Below are 11,720 nucleotides of genomic sequence, written 5' to 3'. Positions count from 1 at the left end.
GATTTACCCTGTTAGTATGCGAATGGTAATGAGCTACCTTCGATACTTGTTAGTTGTGCTGTTGTTCTTATTTGTTGGTTGATTTTGTGTATAAGTGAGATGGTTGGTGGTAGAGATGATGGAGCGATTGCAGAGGCTATGACTGCAATGTCACAAGCGTTGGCTCAGGCTAATGAGGAGGCGGCAGTTGGTCATCGTGATCCTGGAGTGGCTGAAGAGCGGACGCTTGATTGTTTCTTGAGAAACAGTCCACCAACGTTCAAAGGTAGGTATGACCTGGATGGAGCTCAGACATGGGTGCAAGCCATGGAGAGGATCTTCCGTGCTATGGTGACTAGTGAGGATCAGAAGGTCTGATTGGCTACTCATATGCTTGCTGAGGAGGCTGAGTATTGGTGGACCAATGTTAAGGGAAGGCTTGAGGCTGGTGGAGATGTGACTTGGGCTAGGTTCAAGACTGAGTTTTTAAGGAAGTACTTTCCTAAGGATTTGAGGACTAAGAAGGAAGTGGAGTTCTTGAACTTGAAGCAAGGGAACCGTTCAGTGGCGAAGTATGCGGCAAAGTTTGAGGAGCTTTCGAGGTTTTGTCCGTACATCAATGCGGAGGATGCTACGGTTTCCAAGTGTGTGAAGTTTGAAAGTGGTTCGGTGACTACTTCGTTTGTGTGTGCTAAGTGTCCTGTTAGTTTTGGCAAAGTTGATTTTGAGTTGGATCTTGTGTGTCTTCCGTTGAAGCATATGGACGTGATTTTTGGTATGGACTGGTTGTTGACTTTTGGTGTTAACATTAATTGTTTGACCAAGAGTATAACGTTTTCTAAGCCGGTAGCTGAGGAAGGTGGGAGGTTCTCGACCGCGGAGCAAGCGAAGAAGTCTTTGGATGGTGAAGCTAGTGTGTTCATGATGTTTGCTTCCTTGAAGGAGTTGGTGATTTGCCGGTAGTGCAAGAGTTTCCAGAAGTTTTTTCGGACGACATTACCGAATTACCGCCAAAGAGGGAAGTTGAGTTTGCAATTGATTTGGTACCAGGAACGAGTCCTATTTCGATTGCGCCGTATCGGATGTCTGCATCAGAGTTGGGTGAATTGATGAAGCAGTTGGAAGAGTTGCTCGAGAAGCAGTTTTTCAGGCCGAGTGTTTCTCCGTTGGGTGCTCCGGTGTTGTTGGTTAAGAAGAAGGATGGAAGCATGAGGTTGTGTGTGGATTATCGGCATTTGAATAAGGTGACAATCAAGAATCAGTATCCGCTTCCTAGGATTGATGATTTGATGGATCAGTTAGTTGGTGCGGAAGTGTTCAGCAAGATTGATTTGAGATCAGGATATCATCAGATTAGAGTAAAGGCAGAAGATATATCCAAAATTGCGTTCTGAACGAGGTATGGACACTATGAGTATTCTATGATGCCATTTGGAGTATCTAATGCGCCAGGTGTCTTCATGGAATGTATGAATAGAATATTTCATCCTTTTCTGGACCGTTTTATGGTTGTGTTTATAGATGATATTTTGGTGTATTCGAAGTCAGAAGAAGAGCATGCAGAGCATTTGAGGATTGTGCTGGGTGTCTTAAAGGAGAAGAAGTTGTTTGCTAAGTTGTCGAAGTGTGAGTTTTGGTTGCGAGAAGTGAGTTTCCTTGGTCATGTGATTTCTAAAGGTGGTATTGCGGTGGATCCGTCAAAGGTTGATGCAGTGTTGCAATGGGAATCACCTAAGTCTGTTTTTGAAGTTAGAAGCTTTCTTGGATTGGCAGGTTATTATCGGAGGTTCATTGAGGGATTCTCTAAGTTGGCGTTGCCATTGACGCAGTTGACTCGGGAAGGACAAGCTTATGTTTGGGATGCTAAGTGTGAGAAGAGTTTCCAAGAGTTGAAGAAAAGGTTGACTTCAGCTCCAGTGTTGATTTTGCCGAATCCGAAGGAATCGTTTGTTGTGTATTGTGATGCTTCTAAGATGGGTCTTGGTGGTGTGCTCATGCAGAATCGTCAGGTTGTGGCTTATGCTTCGAGGCAGTTGAAAGTGCATGAGAAGAATTATCCGACTCACGATTTGGAATTGGCGGCCGTTGTATATGTTGAAGATTTGGAGGCATTATCTGTATGGTTCTAAATTTGAAGTGTTCAGTGATCACAAGAGTTTGAAGTATTTGTTTGACCAGAAAGAGTTGAATATGAGGCAAATGAGATGGTTGGAGTATCTTAAGGATTTCGATTTTCAGTTGAGTTATCACCCTGGGAAGGCTAATGTTGTTGCTGATGCTTTGAGTAGAAAGTCGTTGCATATGTCTGCTTTGATGGTTAAAGAGTTGGAGTTGATTGAGCAGTTTCGAGATTTGAGTCTGAGGTTGGGAATGTTGAAGCTGACGAGTAATATTTTGGAAGAGATTAAGAATGGTCAGAAGGAAGATTTGGAACTTGTAGATCGAGTGGTGTTGGTTAACCAAGGTAAGGGTGGAGATTTCAGATTGGATGAGAACGGTGTTTTGATGTTTCGTGATCGTGTTTGTGTGTCAAATGTTCATGAGCTTAAGAGAAGGATTTTGGAAGAAGGTCATAGAAGTAGTTTGAGTAATCGTCCAAGAGCGACTAAGATGTATCAGGATTTGAAGAGGTTGTTTTGGTGGTCTGGAATGAAGAAAGAGATTGTAGAGTTTGTGTATGCTTGTTTGGTTTGTCAGAAGTCTAAGGTTGAACATCAAAAGCCGTCAGGTTTGATGCAACCGTTACTTGTACCAGAGTGGAAGTGGGATAGTATCTCTATGGATTTTGTCGGAGCGTTACCGAAGACTGTTAAGGGTTTTGATTCGATTTGGGTGATTGTTGATCAGTTGACGAAGTCGGCACATTTTGTTCCTATCAAGACCGGTATGTCTGTGGCGAAGTTGGCTGAGATCTACATTGAGCAGATTGTTAGATTGCATGGTATTCCTTCTTGTAGTGTGTCGGATCGGGATCCGAGGTTTACTTCTAAGTTTTGGGAGAGTTTGCAAGTTGCTTTGGGAACTAAGTTGAGGTTGAGTTCTGCTTATCATCCCCAGACTGATGGTCAGACGGAGAGGACTATTCAGAGTTTGGAAGATCTGTTGAGAGCTTGTGTTTTGGAGCAAGGTGTCAGTTGGGTCGAATGTTTGCCGTTGATTGAGTTTACTTACAACAACGGTTTTCATTCTAGTATCGAAATGACACCGTTTGAGGCTTTGTATGGTCGGAGGTGTAGGACTCATTTGTGTTTGTTAAAGTGATTTGGGTTGGACCAACTGGTGAGAGTGCCACTTGGGAATCAGAGAGTAGGATGAGGGTTTTGTATCCATGGTTGTTTCCTTCAGGTAATTTTCGAGGGCGAAAATTCTTTTAGTGGGGGAGACTTGTAACAGCCCGATTTTCGCTAGATTTATTTTATTATTTATTTATGTGTGTTATATGTGATCTTATGTGATTATTTGTCTCTGTGTGTATTTTGGTTGGGAATTGTAGAATTCGGTGTTAGAAGGGTATTTTAGTCATTTTGGATTTAGGGGCATTTTGGTCATTTTGAGAATAGGGGTAATTTTGTAATTTTGCTTAGGATTATTTTTAGTGCTTAGTGAGAGTGGTTATTCTACTAAGTGCTAGGGAGTGGTAGTGAATTGTTTATTACCGGCAAGTGACCGTTAGTATTACATTTTTTTTTCCGTTAAGTGAGTAGTAACATTTGTGGTTAGAATAGAAATGGGTTAGGCCCATTAAGACTTTGTGAGTTAAGCCCAATTAGATGAACCTATATATACTCTTGTTAGTAGAGAAAATAGGTTTTCACCAACATTTGTCATTGAGAAGAGATAGGGATAGAGAGAAATAAGGGTTTGAAGAGGAAGAACAAGAGAAAGGGGTTGGAGGCTAGAGCTAGAAGATGAATTCATCATCTAGGAGCTAAATTGAGGCTTGGGTAAGAGATTCTTGGTGCTAGAGGTAAGAGGGTTAGAATTCAACCATAATTCATAACTTTTTCTTTTAACTTGTTTAACCTCTATTTATGCACTTAATCCTACTGGAACATGGTTTGAATCGAATTGGACTTGATATTGTGAATTTTTCTCTTAACTTTGGAAAAACGGTCCAAACGTCGATTTTTCCGAAAACTCGTTTTTCTCCGGAAATTGAAGTGGGATTTAAGTTGTATATTGTTTATATGATTTCTAAAAATGGTTGTGATTGGTTTCATCAAGTCTTGACTTGTTTTACCTTGAAAACTTAGAATTTTGGAAAAGTGGCAAAAGTGAGACGAACTTCGTGATTTTTGGGAATTCTTCATATGTAGCCGATAAAATGCTTATGTAACCTCTACTGCACGCATATGTGACTCGTGAGAATACATGGCATAGGCAATTGAGCTTGTTTACTTGGTTTTGACTTAAATGCTCAATTATTTTCAATGTTGTGATTTTTGGAGACGAACTTGGTAGAAAATGGTTTTGAGAGCTAATTGCTTACGAACCCTTTATGAATAGATTAATATGATTATGAGATGATGTATGAATGGTTGTTGAGTGATGAATATGATGTTTGTGATCATATGTTGTATTTGTTCCTTTATTTGGATTGTAAGGAATTATGTGGAAATGTGGCAACTATATGTTGATTTATGTGGAGATGATTGATGATGTATATATGTGACAACTATATGTTGATTGAAATTGTGGATGTTGTTGGTGATTGTATATATGTCAAGTGGTGGTGAATTGTTATCGATGCATATATACTAATTGAATGGTGATGAACATGTTTATGCTATGTTGTTTGTTGAACATGTTAAATGTTGATTGTTGGTGGCAAATTCATACATGCTAATATTGATGGTGATCTTGTTGGTGAATGCATGTATTCAAAATGATGGTGATGGTGAGGTGATTATTGTTTGTGTGAACATATGCATTGAGTCGAGTCATATGTTCATGCATTCATGACTGATGGTGGCGGATTTTATATCCAATTGAGGTGATTACGATGTTTTTGTTGCATTGAAGGTAACGACCTTGAGGTGATTTGGTACCGCATGCATCTAGAAGAGTCTAGAACATTGCATGCATTTGAATAATTGATGAGTTGTGTCATAGTTGAATATGTGACTTGGTGAATTTGTGCATTGGTGGATTTTGATGAATGTTGTGATTATGTGGATTAGTGTATATGTACATTTGTGAATTTTGTTGATGATTGTGATTAATCGAATTATGCTCTAATTGTATGTCTTTCTTGTTTGTGCTTATACACTTGGTGAATCTATTTGATGATAATTACTTTGATAATACTAATGAGGTGAGAATTGTATATGTATATGTATATATCTATATATATATATATATATATATATATATATATATATATATATATATGATTTCTTTGATAATGATGATTGCTAGCTTATAACTTGAAATGATGGATTGTACTTGTTGAATTAAGCATGCTAGATGAGTAATGAGGTGAGTAATATTTTCATTTGATGGATGTTGATAAATGATGAACTCTTGTCGACGACTTGATTAAAGATTAAATATGTCTGTTGTGCTATGATGATAACATGATAGCTTGAAGCGCAAGTGATGGGGGATAATCATGTGATGCTAGTATTCTAGGAGGGATAGTTATGTATATGTGATATGTATAAATCCTTGAATGCTATGTTTTCATATGGATTATGATGATGTAATGCTAACCCTCAGTGGTTTACCACCTGCCTTTCCGTATGGACGGGTAGATGGGATGCTTAGACTGTTTGCTTGATGTTGCCGAGGAGTGGAGTTCCTCTTTTTATGTGCAAGTGTCTAGATTAGCGCTCTGATCTAAGATAGTACTTGCATGTGGGATTTAGTTTTGATTATGTAATTTGGAGTGGAGATTTTGTTGTATCTGAGAGATGTATTTATTGTCATGAGATTTGGAGATGTTATTCACATGATTATATATGTTCCGCTGCTATGTTTATGAGACTTGACAATTTATACATGCAAGATTTTTGGTTGAATGAAGACGTAGCATCTATTTCTAGAATATGTTTATATATTCGCGCGTTTTACCGCTTATTAGAAATAGGGTGTTACAGGTTGCTATGAGAGCCTGGTTAGTCCTTATCCGGACTAGTATTTGTTGATTTACCCTGTTAGTATGCGAATGGTAATGAGCTACCTTCGATACTTGTTAGTTGTGCTGTTGTTCTTATTTGTTGGTTGATTTTGTGTATAAGTGAGATGGTTGGTGGTAGAGATGATGGAGCGATTGCAGAGGCTTTGACTGCAATGTCACAGGCGTTGGCTCAGGCTAATGAGGAGGCGGCAGTTGGTCATCGTGATCCTGGAGAGGCTGAAGAGCGGACGCTTGATTGTTTCTTGAGAAACAGTCCACCAACGTTCAAAGGTAGGTATGACCTGGATGGAGCTCAGACATGGGTGCAAGCCATGGAGAGGATCTTCCGTGCTATGGTGACTAGTGAGGATCAGAAGGTCTGATTGGCTACTCATATGCTTGCTGAGGAGGCTGAGTATTGGTGGACCAATGTTAAGGGAAGGCTTGAGGCTGGTGGAGATGTGACTTGGGCTAGGTTCAAGACTGAGTTTTTAAGGAAGTACTTTCCTAAGGATTTGAGGACTAAGAAGGAAGTGGAGTTCTTGAACTTGAAGCAAGGGAACCGTTCAGTGGCGAAGTATGCGGCAAAGTTTGAGGAGCTTTCGAGGTTTTGTCCGTACATCAATGCGGAGGATGCTACGGTTTCCAAGTGTGTGAAGTTTGAAAGTGGTTCGGTGACTACTTCGTTTGTGAGTGCTAAGTGTCCTGTTAGTTTTGGCAAAGTTGATTTTGAGTTGGATCTTGTGTGTCTTCCGTTGAAGCATATGGACGTGATTTTTGGTATGGACTGGTTGTTGACTTTTGGTGTTAACATTAATTGTTTGACCAAGAGTATAACGTTTTCTAAGCCGGTAGCTGAGGAAGGTGGGAGGTTCTCGACCGCGGAGCAAGCGAAGAAGTCTTTGGATGGTGAAGCTAGTGTGTTCATGATGTTTGCTTCCTTGAAGGAGTTGGTGATTTGCCGGTAGTGCAAGAGTTTCCAGAAGTTTTTTCGGACGACATTACCGAATTACCGCCAAAGAGGGAAGTTGAGTTTGCAATTGATTTGGTACCAGGAACGAGTCCTATTTCGATTGCGCCGTATCGGATGTCTGCATCAGAGTTGGGTGAATTGATGAAGCAGTTGGAAGAGTTGCTCGAGAAGCAGTTTTTCAGGCCGAGTGTTTCTCCGTTGGGTGCTCCGGTGTTGTTGGTTAAGAAGAAGGATGGAAGCATGAGGTTGTGTGTGGATTATCGGCATTTGAATAAGGTGACAATCAAGAATCAGTATCCGCTTCCTAGGATTGATGATTTGATGGATCAGTTAGTTGGTGCGGAAGTGTTCAGCAAGATTGATTTGAGATCAGGATATCATCAGATTAGAGTAAAGGCAGAAGATATATCCAAAATTGCGTTCTGAACGAGGTATGGACACTATGAGTATTCTATGATGCCATTTGGAGTATCTAATGCGCCAGGTGTCTTCATGGAATGTATGAATAGAATATTTCATCCTTTTCTGGACCGTTTTATGGTTGTGTTTATAGATGATATTTTGGTGTATTCGAAGTCAGAAGAAGAGCATGCAGAGCATTTGAGGATTGTGCTGGGTGTCTTAAAGGAGAAGAAGTTGTTTGCTAAGTTGTCGAAGTGTGAGTTTTGGTTGCGAGAAGTGAGTTTCCTTGGTCATGTGATTTCTAAAGGTGGTATTGCGGTGGATCCGTCAAAGGTTGATGCAGTGTTGCAATGGGAATCACCTAAGTCTGTTTTTGAAGTTAGAAGCTTTCTTGGATTGGCAGGTTATTATCGGAGGTTCATTGAGGGATTCTCTAAGTTGGCGTTGCCATTGACGCAGTTGACTCGGGAAGGACAAGCTTATGTTTGGGATGCTAAGTGTGAGAAGAGTTTCCAAGAGTTGAAGAAAAGGTTGACTTCAGCTCCAGTGTTGATTTTGCCGAATCCGAAGGAATCGTTTGTTGTGTATTGTGATGCTTCTAAGATGGGTCTTGGTGGTGTGCTCATGCAGAATCGTCAGGTTGTGGCTTATGCTTCGAGGCAGTTGAAAGTGCATGAGAAGAATTATCCGACTCACGATTTGGAATTGGCGGCCGTTGTATATGTTGAAGATTTGGAGGCATTATCTGTATGGTTCTAAATTTGAAGTGTTCAGTGATCACAAGAGTTTGAAGTATTTGTTTGACCAGAAAGAGTTGAATATGAGGCAAATGAGATGGTTGGAGTATCTTAAGGATTTCGATTTTCAGTTGAGTTATCACCCTGGGAAGGCTAATGTTGTTGCTGATGCTTTGAGTAGAAAGTCGTTGCATATGTCTGCTTTGATGGTTAAAGAGTTGGAGTTGATTGAGCAGTTTCGAGATTTGAGTCTGAGGTTGGGAATGTTGAAGCTGACGAGTAATATTTTGGAAGAGATTAAGAATGGTCAGAAGGAAGATTTGGAACTTGTAGATCGAGTGGTGTTGGTTAACCAAGGTAAGGGTGGAGATTTCAGATTGGATGAGAACGGTGTTTTGATGTTTCGTGATCGTGTTTGTGTGTCAAATGTTCATGAGCTTAAGAGAAGGATTTTGGAAGAAGGTCATAGAAGTAGTTTGAGTAATCGTCCAAGAGCGACTAAGATGTATCAGGATTTGAAGAGGTTGTTTTGGTGGTCTGGAATGAAGAAAGAGATTGTAGAGTTTGTGTATGCTTGTTTGGTTTGTCAGAAGTCTAAGATTGAACATCAAAAGCCGTCAGGTTTGATGCAACCGTTACTTGTACCAGAGTGGAAGTGGGATAGTATCTCTATGGATTTTGTCGGAGCGTTACCGAAGACTGTTAAGGGTTTTGATTCGATTTGGGTGATTGTTGATCAGTTGACGAAGTCGGCACATTTTGTTCCTATCAAGACCGGTATGTCTGTGGCAAAGTTGGCTGAGATCTACATTGAGCAGATTGTTAGATTGCATGGTATTCCTTCTTGTAGTGTGTCGGATCGGGATCCGAGGTTTACTTCTAAGTTTTGGGAGAGTTTGCAAGTTGCTTTGGGAACTAAGTTGAGGTTGAGTTCTGCTTATCATCCCCAGACTGATGGTCAGACGGAGAGGACTATTCAGAGTTTGGAAGATCTGTTGAGAGCTTGTGTTTTGGAGCAAGGTGTCAGTTGGGTCGAATGTTTGCCGTTGATTGAGTTTACTTACAACAACGGTTTTCATTCTAGTATCGAAATGACACCGTTTGAGGCTTTGTATGGTCGGAGGTGTAGGACTCATTTGTGTTTGTTAAAGTGATTTGGGTTGGACCAACTGGTGAGAGTGCCACTTGGGAATCAGAGAGTAGGATGAGGGTTTTGTATCCATGGTTGTTTCCTTCAGGTAATTTTCGAGGGCGAAAATTCTTTTAGTGGGGGAGACTTGTAACAGCCCGATTTTCGCTAGATTTATTTTATTATTTATTTATGTGTGTTATATGTGATCTTATGTGATTATTTGTCTCTGTGTGTATTTTGGTTGGGAATTGTAGAATTCGGTGTTAGAAGGGTATTTTAGTCATTTTGGATTTAGGGGCATTTTGGTCATTTTGAGAATAGGGGTAATTTTGTAATTTTGCTTAGGATTATTTTTAGTGCTTAGTGAGAGTGGTTATTCTACTAAGTGCTAGGGAGTGGTAGTGAATTGTTTATTACCGGCAAGTGACCGTTAGTATTACATTTTTTTTTCCGTTAAGTGAGTAGTAACATTTGTGGTTAGAATAGAAATGGGTTAGGCCCATTAAGACTTTGTGAGTTAAGCCCAATTAGATGAACCTATATATACTCTTGTTAGTAGAGAAAATAGGTTTTCACCAACATTTGTCATTGAGAAGAGATAGGGATAGAGAGAAATAAGGGTTTGAAGAGGAAGAACAAGAGAAAGGGGTTGGAGGCTAGAGCTAGAAGATGAATTCATCATCTAGGAGCTAAATTGAGGCTTGGGTAAGAGATTCTTGGTGCTAGAGGTAAGAGGGTTAGAATTCAACCATAATTCATAACTTTTTCTTTTAACTTGTTTAACCTCTATTTATGCACTTAATCCTACTGGAACATGGTTTGAATCGAATTGGACTTGATATTGTGAATTTTTCTCTTAACTTTGGAAAAACGGTCCAAACGTCGATTTTTCCGAAAACTCGTTTTTCTCCGGAAATTGAAGTGGGATTTAAGTTGTATATTGTTTATATGATTTCTAAAAATGGTTGTGATTGGTTTCATCAAGTCTTGACTTGTTTTACCTTGAAAACTTAGAATTTTGGAAAAGTGGCAAAAGTGAGACGAACTTCGTGATTTTTGGGAATTCTTCATATGTAGCCGATAAAATGCTTATGTAACCTCTACTGCACGCATATGTGACTCGTGAGAATACATGGCATAGGCAATTGAGCTTGTTTACTTGGTTTTGACTTAAATGCTCAATTATTTTCAATGTTGTGATTTTTGGAGACGAACTTGGTAGAAAATGGTTTTGAGAGCTAATTGCTTACGAACCCTTTATGAATAGATTAATATGATTATGAGATGATGTATGAATGGTTGTTGAGTGATGAATATGATGTTTGTGATCATATGTTGTATTTGTTCCTTTATTTGGATTGTAAGGAATTATGTGGAAATGTGGCAACTATATGTTGATTTATGTGGAGATGATTGATGATGTATATATGTGACAACTATATGTTGATTGAAATTGTGGATGTTGTTGGTGATTGTATATATGTCAAGTGGTGGTGAATTGTTATCGATGCATATATACTAATTGAATGGTGATGAACATGTTTATGCTATGTTGTTTGTTGAACATGTTAAATGTTGATTGTTGGTGGCAAATTCATACATGCTAATATTGATGGTGATCTTGTTGGTGAATGCATGTATTCAAAATGATGGTGATGGTGAGGTGATTATTGTTTGTGTGAACATATGCATTGAGTCGAGTCATATGTTCATGCATTCATGACTGATGGTGGCGGATTTTATATCCAATTGAGGTGATTACGATGTTTTTGTTGCATTGAAGGTAACGACCTTGAGGTGATTTGGTACCGCATGCATCTAGAAGAGTCTAGAACATTGCATGCATTTGAATAATTGATGAGTTGTGTCATAGTTGAATATGTGACTTGGTGAATTTGTGCATTGGTGGATTTTGATGAATGTTGTGATTATGTGGATTAGTGTATATGTACATTTGTGAATTTTGTTGATGATTGTGATTAATCGAATTATGCTCTAATTGTATGTCTTTCTTGTTTGTGCTTATACACTTGGTGAATCTATTTGATGATAATTACTTTGATAATACTAATGAGGTGAGAATTGTATATGTATATGTATATATCTATATATATATATATATATATATATATATATATATATATATATATATGATTTCTTTGATAATGATGATTGCTAGCTTATAACTTGAAATGATGGATTGTACTTGTTGAATTAAGCATGCTAGATGAGTAATGAGGTGAGTAATATTTTCATTTGATGGATGTTGATAAATGATGAACTCTTGTCGACGACTTGATTAAAGATTAAATATGTCTGTTGTGCTATGATGATAACATGATAGCTTGAAGCGCAAGTGATGGGGGATAATCATGTGAT

The sequence above is a fragment of the Medicago sativa genome, chromosome 8 (assembly GCF_051527215.1).
Source record: "Medicago sativa cultivar Bolivia chromosome 8, Bolivia_mono, whole genome shotgun sequence".
NCBI classification, from domain to species: domain Eukaryota; kingdom Viridiplantae; phylum Streptophyta; class Magnoliopsida; order Fabales; family Fabaceae; genus Medicago; species Medicago sativa.
Note: the sequence above shows the minus strand (reverse complement) of the source record.